The 12,230-nt window shown below is 46.3% G+C and overlaps 1 protein-coding gene across 2 annotated transcripts in view; it reads left to right on the forward strand.

Annotated features, from left to right (window-relative positions):
• Positions 1 to 12,230, forward strand: part of SYN3 (synapsin III) — a 543,258-nt gene that overhangs the window by 172,239 nt on the left and 358,789 nt on the right. The window lies entirely within an intron of this gene.

Genomic DNA, 12,230 nt, shown 5'->3' on the forward strand with positions numbered 1-12,230 from the left:
AAGTGGCTAGGCCACCTGAGATCAGCGCCACCGGGGTGCTCTGGGGGCGGAGATGGGTGACTTAGGGTTGTAGGCCAGGCAGGAGCGTTTAGCATCTTTTGGGCCCAGCTTCTCAGGCTTGTACTGAGGAAGCGGCTTGGGAGGGGTGCCCTACCAGGCAGATATTTCCTGCTGAGCGAGCTGATAAGTGAGCCCTCTGACTAGTTCAGCAGTTAACCCGACAGAGCACAGATGAGGCCTGTCAGACAGAGATATGTGTGGGGAAGGCCTTGGGTATAAGTACATATTAGCGCCTGGCCTGGATTTGAAATGTGCTCTCCCATCACCCCTCGGCAGTACCATCATTTTTCATCTCAAAATGGACTTTCCTCTTCCCCTACTCCTCTCTCTTCCCCTCCACTCCCCCAGCATCCGTTCCAGCCGCTGCTGAGGAACAGCTGCTCTGAGGCCCATCTCTCATCGGCTGCCTTATCTCTCGGATGAATAATGTTCCCCTTCCCCAAGCAGCAGCCTGGCAGGAGGCCCGCCCCAGCGCTGAGCAGACTGCTGACAGCACTGGAGCTCAGGCAGCTGTCGGAGAGCAGGGCTGCCCCAGACCCCCACGTGGGTGAGGGCTAACCCCTCTGCCTCCCGAAGACATACCACCCGAGGCCCCATGGCCCTGGTGAGCTGCAGCTCACAAACTCAGCCCTTCCAAGCACATCTCAGCAGTCCCTAGGTGCAGTTGCCATGCTGGGTGCTGGGGAAACAGGCGTTTCAGACATGGGCCCTGTCCTTCAGTGGCAAGGGCTGTTTACGAGACACGCGACTTGTACCTAACAGTACAGACCTCTCTACTTAGTAGTTCTTAGGAACATACTGACTACTCCAGGTTTCAGTTATCCTCATCTGCAAAATGGGCTAGTAAGAGTGGAGTGTAAATGCTTGTAGGTTCTCTGCTCACATCCTCTTTGCCAGCCAGTGCCCACAGCGGCTCCAGGTGTCATGGTAATGCTGTACTCATGGCCTTCTCCATTTCTTGGGCTGATGGTAACTGCATCCCTGAGACAGCTGAGAGGGTAAACCCTCTCCACCACCACCCATCAGGGGGTCAGTGGCTGATTGCTCATGGAGATACAGAAGCCCATTGCTCTTTCCTCAAAGTGAGACACCTCCATGGTACTGTTTTTTGCCCCAGAGCCCCCCTGTGGACCAGGTCAAGGCCAGAGCTTCTGTAAAACAACATCCCTCCTTGGCTTCTTCCCCTTTCTTGTGGTGCCACCCTCACCCCTCACAGTTTTCCTGAAGAGCACTCCCTCCATGAATCACTGGCTTGCAAATCCCTACTTTAGCCTCCGCTTCTAGGGAACCCAGCCCAAGAGAAGTACCTACTTCACAGGGATTTGGGGTGAGGATGCTGTGAGATCATGTTGAAACGCGCTTTGCAAGCATCTGGCACTCAGCAAGTACCCAATAGTGGGTAATCGTGATTCTTACAAACCAGTAACACCTGACAGAATGTAACAGGGGAGCTCAGACGCACAGCTTCAGTGGGAGGTGGAAGTCGAAAGCCTTGGCTCCAAGTTCTGGCATGGGAGACAGTCATCCCAGGAAGGTCCCCCAGAGGTCACATAGCCCAACTCTCCTTTGACCAATCAGGAACCTGAAGCTGAGAGAGGAGAAGCAACAATCTCAAAAGACACAAGAGCAGAGCTGGGACTAGGAGATGTCTTAATTTTTCCCACCACCCTTGTTATTTTAACCACTTTCTGATCCTCTGTTTTCAGTTACTTTTATTTAAAAAAGCATTGATGACTTTATGTGGACCAGGACTCTGAGGAGGGAAGCCATTTCCATTGTGAAGCCATTTCCATGTGGATCCCCTGAGTACCTACTATGTGCTTAACACCGGCTAGGTACTCCAGAAGGGGTCACAAAAATATATTCCTATCCTTATTGCTGTGGTCTGAATGCCTGTGTTCCTCAGAGTTCAAATGTTGAAATCCTAACCTTCAAGGTGATGGTATTAGGAGATGAGGCCTTTGGGAAGTGATTAGTCATGAGGGCAGAGTTTTCCTGGATGGAATTAATGCCCTTGTAAGTAAGAGGCCCCGAGAGAGCTCCCTTCCCCCTTCGACTATGTGAGGATGCAGTGAGAATGTGCCATCTGTGAACTAGAAAGCAGGCCCCCCACTTCCCCAGCGTCCCATCGGTTGATGCCTTGGTCCTGGACTTCTCAGCCTCCAGAAATGTGAGAAATAAATGCTTGTTGTTTATAAGCCACTCAGTTTATGGCATTTTGTTGTAGCAACTCCAAGGGACTAAGACACTTAGTGATTGCAGAGCGTTTTACTGTTTTCAAAGTTTGTGTTGGTTACCTTTATTTTTTTTTTAACCAGTCAGTATAGTGATTTTCAAAAAAAATTTTAAGTGCATTGTCAACATTTAAGTTATTGAGACTTTGACATTAATATCCAGATTTAGGTATCTTTTGAAAAGTCACAAGGGCCATGCAGGACCCTCATTCCCACATGGCCATAATGGCTTAGACCTTAGACTGGGCCCACATTTGCTTATTCATCACTCCTGGTTTCTCCCTCCTCATCCTTCACAGAGGCTTCCTTCCACTAGCTGCCCTTTGTCTTAGTGGTTGTGCCCTCCTACAGAAAAGTGAAATATACCTCATACTATTGAGTGGCAAAATGAAAGACATGTGAAAGGATATGCCTGTGTCCCAAAAAAGGTCGAAGAGAGCATTGTGGAAATGAACGATATACTTATGTGCTTTATATGGAAACAGAGAGTGTGTGTGAGAAGAGAAAACCGAAGAGGCCCACCTCACTCAACCATGATGGTACCTGCTTGGCCCCCTGGGGTAGTAGCAGGGAAATCACATAACACTCAACACTCAGAAGTATGGACCCTGGACTAGGCCCGGGCTACAGCGAGGAATAAGATGAGGGATTTGTGTTGAGGATTTAGAAGCTGAAGGTCTGTTAAGGTGTCTCAGGCATGAGGCATTGGAGGAAAAAACCAGAGTGGAAATGAGGAATGGGGAGTGTAGGGACCAATCCTAGATACTTCTGGAGGGAAGATTTAGCAGCTCTGGTGACTCCTTACTTAAGGAATGTCAGGGAAAGAATTGCACATGTCTTCAGGGTGATGGATGCCCAGTTCCTGGGAGCATGACAGACCTTTAACAGAAGTCCTCAGATCCACTTTGGGGGAAGCTGGTGACTTGGGGTCCAGTCACGTTGAGTTGGAGGTGATGATGAGAGGTTCAGGGTGGTGGAAGGTGCTAGTTGCACGGTGATTGTGCCCACAGACTTCGAAGCCCAAAGACTTGCACTCCAGTCTCAGGTGGACACCTTCTTGGCTGTGCTTCATCTCTCTGTGCCTTTGTTTCTTGAAAAATGAAGCTATTGTTATCGTATCTACCTTGTAGAGTCATCGTGAGGATAAAGATAACATAAGTAAAATCCTAAAAATGATTCCTGGCACCAAGGAAGTGCTCTATAAATCTGAATCACTTTCATTATTGCCTTTGAGGACAAGGTAAGGGAAGTCCCTGAATGGAGATGATTCCATGAAGCAGAGAACCAAAGATTGAGCCTTGGAGAAGAGCTGCAGTAAGGGAGAAAACAGTGAAGGAGCTGGGAGTTGGGAAGCAAGGTCGGAGAGTGTCTTCGAGGCAAGGTGGAAAAGGTTTGCAGAGGAAGAGGACAGTGATCATGCCTCAGAAGCCACAGAGAACAAGAGGAGCTCTGCAGCAGGGCTTCTCTAGCAGGGTGCATTTCCACCCAGGGGACACTTGGCAACGGCGGGAGACATTGCTTGTTGTCACAACTGGGCATGGGAGTGCTGCCGTATCTAGTGGGTAGAGGCCAGAGATGCTCCTAATATCCTACGAGGCACAGAACAGCCCCCCACAACCTGAAATGTCCACGATGCTGAGGTGGGGAAACCCTATTCTAGAGCCAACAGGCTGTGAGGTTTGACTCATGGTTCCATCACCAATAACTGCATGACCTGGGCGAGTTCCTTAGCTGCTCTGTGCCTCGGATTCATTGTAGGTTTTCCTTGTTAGGTTTAAATGAATGAAGTTATACAGAGGGCCTAGAGCCCCATCGTATTTTACTAGAGCCTCATTGTGTTTTAGTTGTAATTAGAAATTGGCTAAGGTAAGGACACAGAAGAAGCCATCTGATCTGGGGGTTTCACACTTAGAAGTGACCTCAGAGCGATTGTATTGGGGTATAAAGGGGCTGACAGCCAGGTGCAGAGGGCACATTGGAATTGGGGCCAGTAGGCACAGACTGCCTTGTCCAACAGGTATAGCAATGGACAGAGGAAGGGGAATGACTAGTTATAGCTGCAAGGCCAAGTGCAGGGAACTTATTTCTCATCTCTATCTATCTATCTATCTATCTATCTATCTATCTATCTATCATCTATCTTTCTACTGTCTTCTATCATCTGTCTATCGATCGATCGATCATTTCTCATCTATCTGCTATCGCTTTATCTATCATCTATCTACTTATTTATCTATCTATTTATGCATGTGTACCAACCAAAAGTTTTAGTAAATGCACAAACTGCAATATCATGAAAATGGAAATTTTCAAAAGAAGAGAAATCACCTGCCACCTGACTACCTTAACAGATGAGTGGTTTTCCATCTCTCCTTCCAGGCCTATCATTTTGACAGTGCTTTAGTCATAAAACAGGTCCTCTTTTTTATTGTTTTATGTCACATGAAATTGTACCATAAGCATTTTCCATGATGTGACTTCATTGTTACATTTTCCTTTTTTTTCCAGAATGAAAATACCTCATTGTTTTTTTCCTGATTGTAAAAATGCTCTATGCTCTTTTTTTTTTTTTTTAAAAAAACAATGCAGGCAGTACCAAAAAATATGAAGAAGAATGTAATAGTTCCCATTTCCCATCTCACTCTTTAAGGCTAGCGTTTTGGTAAACATCCATCCGAACGAATCTCCACGCGTTTATCAATTTGTTGACTTCCTCCTTCTTTTATGTAAATATGAACATGATTTAACTGCCAGTCCATTTGGAACCTTGAAGTGAAGGGTTTTTTATGGTTGGGGTCTGCTGTGGTCTGAATATGTGTGTTCCCCCAAAATTTATGTTGAATCCTAACCCCCAATGTGATTAGGAGGTGGGGCCATTAGGAGGTGATTAGGTCGTGAGGTCATCAGCCCTAGTGAATGGGATTTGTGACCTTCAAAAGGAACCCCAGAGAGCTGCCTTGCCCCTTCTGCCATGTAAGGACACAGTGAGGAGCCAGGAAGGCGACCTCACCAGAGACCAAGTGTGCTGGTGCCTTGATGTTGGACTTCCCAGCCTCCAGAATGTGAGAAATGAATTTCTGTTGTTTATAAGTCACCCTGTCTATAGCATTTTGTTCTAGCAGCCCGAACAGACTAAGTCAGGGTGGTTGTTTTAGGAAGTGGGGAACAGGGCCATGCATGGTTGTACACCAGAACAAAGGAAGCCAGCAAGTCCTGAAAGATACCAGAAAACGGAATAGTGGGCACATGCAGTGTGTTAGTTTCCTGAGGCTGCTATAATAAAGCACCACAGGTTGGGTGGCTTAAACAACAGAAATTCATTCTCCCATTATTCTGAGACCAGACGTCTGAAATCAAGACTCCCGTGCCAAGGCCGGGCGCGGTGGCTCAAGCCTGTAATCCCAGCACTTTGGGAGGCCGAGACGGGCGGATCACGAGGTCAGGAGATCGAGACCATCCTGGCTAACACGGTGAAACCCCGTCTCTACTAAAAATACAAAAAAATAGCCGGGCGAGGTGGCGGGCGCCTGTAGTCCCAGCTACTCCAGAGGCTGAGGCAGGAGAATGGCGGGAACCCGGGAGGCGGAGCTTGCAGTGAGCTGAGATCCGGCCACTGCACTCCAGTCCGGGCTACAGAGCAAGACTCCGTCTCAAAAAAAAAAAAAAAAAAAAAGACTCCCGTGCCATGCTCCCTCTGAAGGCTTCAGGAGAGGATCCTTCCTTGCCACTCCCTAGCTCCTGAAGGTCACCAGCAATCCTTGGAATTCCCTGTATTGTAGACACATCACTCCAATCTCTGACTCCCTCGTCGCATGGCTTTCTCTTGCCCTGTGTGTGTCAGTTTCTGAATTTCCCTCTTCTCCCAAAGACATCAGTCATTGGGTTAGGGTTCACTCTCCTCCAGTCTGACCTCATCTTAACTTGATTATATCTGCAAAGGCCCTATTTTCCAAATAAGGTCACAGTCACAGGTACCAGTGCTTAGGACCTCAACGTATCTTCTTGGGGACAACAGTTCAACCCATAACATGTGGGGTTCCCAGGGTGACCAGGAGGAATAGGATAGAGCAAGGACAGAGAATCAAGGATTTAGTCTCTGAAATGACAGGGAAGGAAGAGACCAGGATAAAGATACCAGGATTCTGAGGCTGAAACAAGAGACGAGGAAGCTTCCTTCCTCCAGCAACTCGTGTCTGTGTTTTATTAACCTCCTAGCACTTTACAGAGAGGGCCCCCGGATTCAACAGAGAGCCGGGCTGTCTGTGAACCCCACTGGGCCCCTTCCCCACCGGTGTGCATCTGGCAGCTGCCGTGGGGGCCCCACAGGCCTCCCTCCTGCATCCTGTTGTCTGCTCTTCACCAGATTCTTGGTTGGCTGCCACCTAATTTCTTTTTGGCCTGGGCTAATTTCTTGCAGTCCTCAGGCTGGCGGGAAGCATCACTAATTCCCAAAGTCCTTCCATATGGGCGATTCAAACCCCTCCATCTGCAAAGCATGCACATTTCCCTGGCTTTATCCTTACAGAATTGCGATCACCCTAAGTCTGCAGGAGCATGGAGCTTGTTTCAATGTTTTGAATTCCCCATCCCCGTTCGCTGGTTTACTTGGTTTCCTGTGTCCCCTTCCCCCCAGATTTGCTACCCAAGGTTGAACTTTCCAAGGTGGAGTGTTAGGGGGAGTGTGGAGACAGTTAAGAGAAAACGTGAAGTCTCTCTGCCAGTTGACATGGACGTCAGAAAGTCTGGAGCCTTCCCAGCCCTGGCTGGAATCAACTCTGGGTGTGATGGGTCTCAGCATGTGAACAAAATCAGCATGAACATCACCCTTTGCCAGCTTGGCTCTTGGGGACCAGGGGACAGTTACGAAATAGTGGTCAAGTGACTGAGAATAATGAGGCTTCTGCTCATTAACTTAGGTCTCAGGCAAAGCCCAGCCAAGAGCTGTTCTTGCCACCATAGGCCTCAGCATATTTGAGGGAATTATTACACTTCTCCAATGGTTAAGAGTCACTCACCTCTGGCCTCCAGCTTTTTGACGCTGCCGGAAGCATTCAGTAATCCCCCAGTGACGCGTCACCTGTCCCATCTTTACCGTTAATTATTTCTTGTCCTTGATTTCCTCTCAAGTGTCAGCAGCCACTTCTGAGAAAGACTTGAGATCAGGAACCCAAATATTATAGCTCATATTAAGGTTAAAGGTGATATAACAAGAAAACCCAGCTATAGCCTGTGGCCAGGATGTGCCAGTTTGTGTGAGATTAAAGGAGATCTTACCCAGGCACGAGAGACCCAGGTCATGGGCTTAGTGGGACTCCACGGCAGGAAGAGAAGGAAGGGTTGGGGGATTTCTTTTCTTTTTTTTCTTTTTCTTTCTTTTTTTTTTTTTGAGACAGATTCTCGCTCTGTCGCCCAGATTGTAGTGTAGTGGCACGATCTCAGCTCACTGCAACCTCTGCCTCCCTGGTTCAAGCAATTCTCGTGCCCCAGCCTCCCAGGTAGCTAGGATTGCAGGTGTGCGCCACTATGCCCAGCTAATTTTTTAAAATATATTTTTTGTAGAGATGGGTTTTTGCCACATTGGCCAGGCTGGTCTCAAACTCCTGGCCTCAAGTGATCCGCCTGCCTTGGCCTCCCAAAATGCTGGGATTACAAGCCTGAGCCACTGCATTTGGCCGGCTCATCTAATGTTGACAGGTGTCTTGCCTCCCTCCTTATCTCTGTTCCCAGCTGGCACTTCTACTACAAATGGGATTTCTTCATGTAACAGAAAATGGTCTCCCATCAGCCCAGCTTACATTACTTCAGTGTTGCTGGCCACTCTGTCTTCTGGAGCTCAGATACAACACGCCTGAGAATGTTCTCACAGGCTCATTTTACATCAGGGGTTCCATCCTTAGACTAGTTACAGCCCAGGAAACTGTGGTTCTCTGATCAGAGAGGATTTCCCCATGGGCTCTGTTTCTAGAAAAAGGAGGGGTACAGAGCAGATAAAACCAGCACAGTCCACTACACCCCCAACCACGAGGGCACATTCATTCAGTCGCAGGTGTCTTCCCCCTGCCTGAAATACTCTCCAAGCCCAACCCACTTGACAAACCTCGGCTTTTAAGACCAAGCCTTCCAGCACACACTCGCTCATACTCATCCCTTAACAGAGTTGAATCCATCCTTTGGGCCACCTTTGCCCCTTGTACATGCCTCAGTTATTTCACTCACTCGCTCACTCACCCACTCACTCCCTCCTTTGTTCATTTAACAAGTGCTGGCCGGGCATAGTGGCTCACGTCTGTAATCCCAGCACTTTGGGAGGCTGAGGCAGATGGATCACCTGAGGTCAGGAGTTTGAAACTAGCCTGGTCAAAATGGCAAAACCCTGTCTCTCCTGAAAGTACAAAAATTAGCCGGGTGCGGGTGCACGTGCCTGTAATCCTAGCTACTCCAGAGGTTGAGACAGGAGAATTGCCTGAACCCAGGAGGCAGAGACTGCAGTGAGCCAAGATCGCACCATTGCATGCCAGCCTGGGCAACAGAGCCAGACTCTGTCTCTCAAAAAAAAAAAAAAAAAAAAAAAAGTGCTTAGGGCACGTTGCACCCAACTCCTGTTAGGTTGTGAGTTTCTTAAAAGCAGGAATCATCCCTGTCATCTTGGGATCTCCAACCTTTGCCAGAGTGCTTGGCCCACTGTCAGGGTTTGGTAACTACTGGAGGTCACAACCTTAAATATTGGGGTGACTGCAGTACTTGGCCACCCCCTGGCCACATGGAGAGCCTGGGGTGCCGGGTACAGAGGGAGGAGCTGAATGCCACAGGTTGTCCAGCTCAAGTCAGTAATTTCTCTATGGTCATTGTAAATCCATCATACCCTAGACTTTCAAGAAGGACTCTGTGCCTTCTGTAGCAGTGAATGGCAGAATTCAAACTATAACACATGCCTGGTTTGACCTGATATATTGTGCATGGGAAGTGGTTATTTTTCACATGTTAGATCTGATACTCTTAAGAGGTCGTGGCAGCCAACTTGAATGCCCTGTGGTTATGAATTTCTTCGTAGTGTTACTTGTTACCTTGTAAGGCAGCCCTATAAGGGGCAACTCGCTGTCTCCTGGCTACTTTGTCTATCAGTTTAGTTTTTTTCTCTAGGACCACAGGGAAAGTGATCCCTCACCTTTCCAGTGGCCATTTCACATCATGTTCATTCATTTATTCATGTGTTTATATATACATCCATTAATGCAATCATTCATTTAAAAACAGTTTTAAGGCCTATTTTGTTCAAGACAGTCAAGTCCTCTGTTCCCATTGAGCTGACATCTTTAAAGAAGAGAACTAGACAGTTAAGCAACTAATCAAACAAACAGGAGAAATAAAATTGTTACAGAGCCATGAATAAAGATAATAGGGCAAAGTGAGGGTTGGGGCAAATTTTGATAGAGTAGATAGAACGATGGCTTTGAGGACACGGCACCTACACACAGTGTGGGAGAAGAGCATCCAGGGAATTGAAGAAAGGGAAGGTGGTCAGTGTGGCTTGCGTGGCAGGGAGGGAGGGGAGAAAGAAAGAAAATGAGGATGGAAGGCTGAGCAGGGTGGTCCATGCCTGTAATTCCAACACTTTGGGAACCTAAGGCAGGAGGATCACTTAAGTTCAGAAGTTCAAGACCAGTCTGCATAACAGCAAAATCTCATCTCTACAAAAAAAAAAAAAAAAATTAGCTGGATGTGGTGGTGCGCACCTGTAGTCCTAGCTACTTGGGAGGCTGACGTGGGAGGATCGCTTGAGCCCAGGAGTTTGAGGCTGCAGTGAGTGTGATGACGCCACTGCACTCTAGCCTGGGCAACAGTGTGAGACCCTGTCTCAAAAAATAATAATTTTTTAAAAAGAGAAGAAAATGAGGATGGAGTGGCAGGCAGGGGCCAACCCATGTGGGACCTTATAGCCATGATAAGGTGCTAATGATCTCTTGTCAGAAAGAGAGAAGCCTTTTGAGGGTTTAAAACAGAGGAGTGATGTATAATTTTGCAAGAGCACTTTGAATGTGGGACCTTGAGGTAGATTTCCAAATCTGTAAAGACAATGAGGAACTGCCTGCTACTTTTATTTTGAGGAATCAGAAAGGTTCTGATTTAGAGGTGAGTTTTGGAAGCCCTGGAGAGAGAGAGCACCATAATACCTGGAGCCAGAGTCGAGCATCCCAAAACAAGTCATGGGATTCTCCTCTTGGAAGGTCGTCTTGGAAGGACATCCTCCTTTTCTAGATAGCCAGGTTTGGTATTCTTTGTTTTTCCCATGTCCCTCTTATGAATTCTCAGCGACGAGGGAAAAAAATAGGAGGCAAGAGACCTTTCACTATTTCCTCATGGAGAAGGATGTCGTATCCTTCGCTGCCACTGCTGTCTGTGATGGAACCCACGCTGCCAGGGAGGAGTGGATATCTCATTGTCAGAACCAGGGTCATGGACAATGTGTTTATGTGTTGTTTTTTAAGATGCACATCCATTTAAAAAAAACACACACACAGACAAGTAAGCATCTAGTAAAAACATTGCCACACATGATGGATAAAGGGCAATATCCTTAATACACAGAACTCACCTCAGTAGGAAACAAGAGGCCCTATTTTGTTTTGAATGGAAAAGGATGTGAACAGACTTTTATAGAAAAGAAAATGCAGATGGTTAATAAAAAGTGTTTAATTTCACTAGAATCGGAGAAATGCAAACTCAAACAATAGCAGGATACAGGGTGTCTTTTGAGGGGAAATTCTGTTGTCAAATTGAAAAACAGTATTTTTCAAAAACTGCAGTGCTGGTGAGGCTGTAATGAGATGGACACTCAAAACAGTTTGTGAGATGTACCTTCAAAAGGGGACTTTTTTGGGGTATCTTACAAAAAGCTTATACCCTTTAATCCATTAATCCCACTTCTTAGGATCTATCTTATGACAATAATTTAAAATAATGGCACTGATTTTTATGTAACATATTGGAAATAGCCTATATGATAATAGTAAATGATTGGTTGACTTAATTATGATATATCATTCAGTGAACTATTGTGTAGAAATTAAAAATTATATTTTGGAAGATATTTTTGGTAGTAGAGAAAAATATTTACACTATACTATTATGTGGAAAACATTAAAATCAACTAATAGAAAGTATGGAGCAATTATGAATGTGAATGTATGCCATATACATTGAAATTGATCATTGGATCAAAAAGGTATATATAAAAGTTGTTAGGAGTTTCCTCTGCATTGTAAAATTATGGGTACTTTGTTTACTTCTTTGTATATGCCAAGGAATTTTTGTTTTGTTATGCACAAGGAGTGTGTATTACTTTTAAAATCAGATAAAAGTAGCAAATGGTTATAAGTGGTCCCTATTGCCCCAGCCTGGGCAACATAGCCAGACCCCGTCTCTGCAAAATAGAAAGCAGTAAGTGCACCTTATTGCCTGTCAGAGACACACCCACAGTCTCCCTTCATTCCTTCTTCCATCACTCTGTTGCTGTAATTCCAAGATTCTAACCCTAACCCTAACCACAGAGTGATACGAATACTGTCATACCCTTTTGAATGTCGGCATCATTTCTACAGTGAGACTGATTTTTTGTGTGTGATTTAAAAGTAAGGAATCCAAAAATAGTTTGATCTTTGGTGGTATGAATCAAACAATGTGTGAATCCTCCTGGGGCCCTGTGATGGAGTCAAAAGCATGTGGACTTGGAGCCAGATGACCTGAGTTCAAATGCGGCTCTCCTGCTCCCGAGCGTTGTGATTCGAAAAGTTCATAATTTCCCTGGACTGCAGTGTTTCCATCTATAAAATAGGGAGACGGTCCAGACCTTTACCCAGGTCTGTTTGTGAGCACTCATCAGGATCCTGTCTGTAGAGAGACCTAGCAAATAGCCTGGCATGGACTTGGCCATCAAAC

Source organism: Chlorocebus sabaeus, chromosome 19, assembly GCF_047675955.1.
Source record: "Chlorocebus sabaeus isolate Y175 chromosome 19, mChlSab1.0.hap1, whole genome shotgun sequence".
NCBI classification, from domain to species: domain Eukaryota; kingdom Metazoa; phylum Chordata; class Mammalia; order Primates; family Cercopithecidae; genus Chlorocebus; species Chlorocebus sabaeus.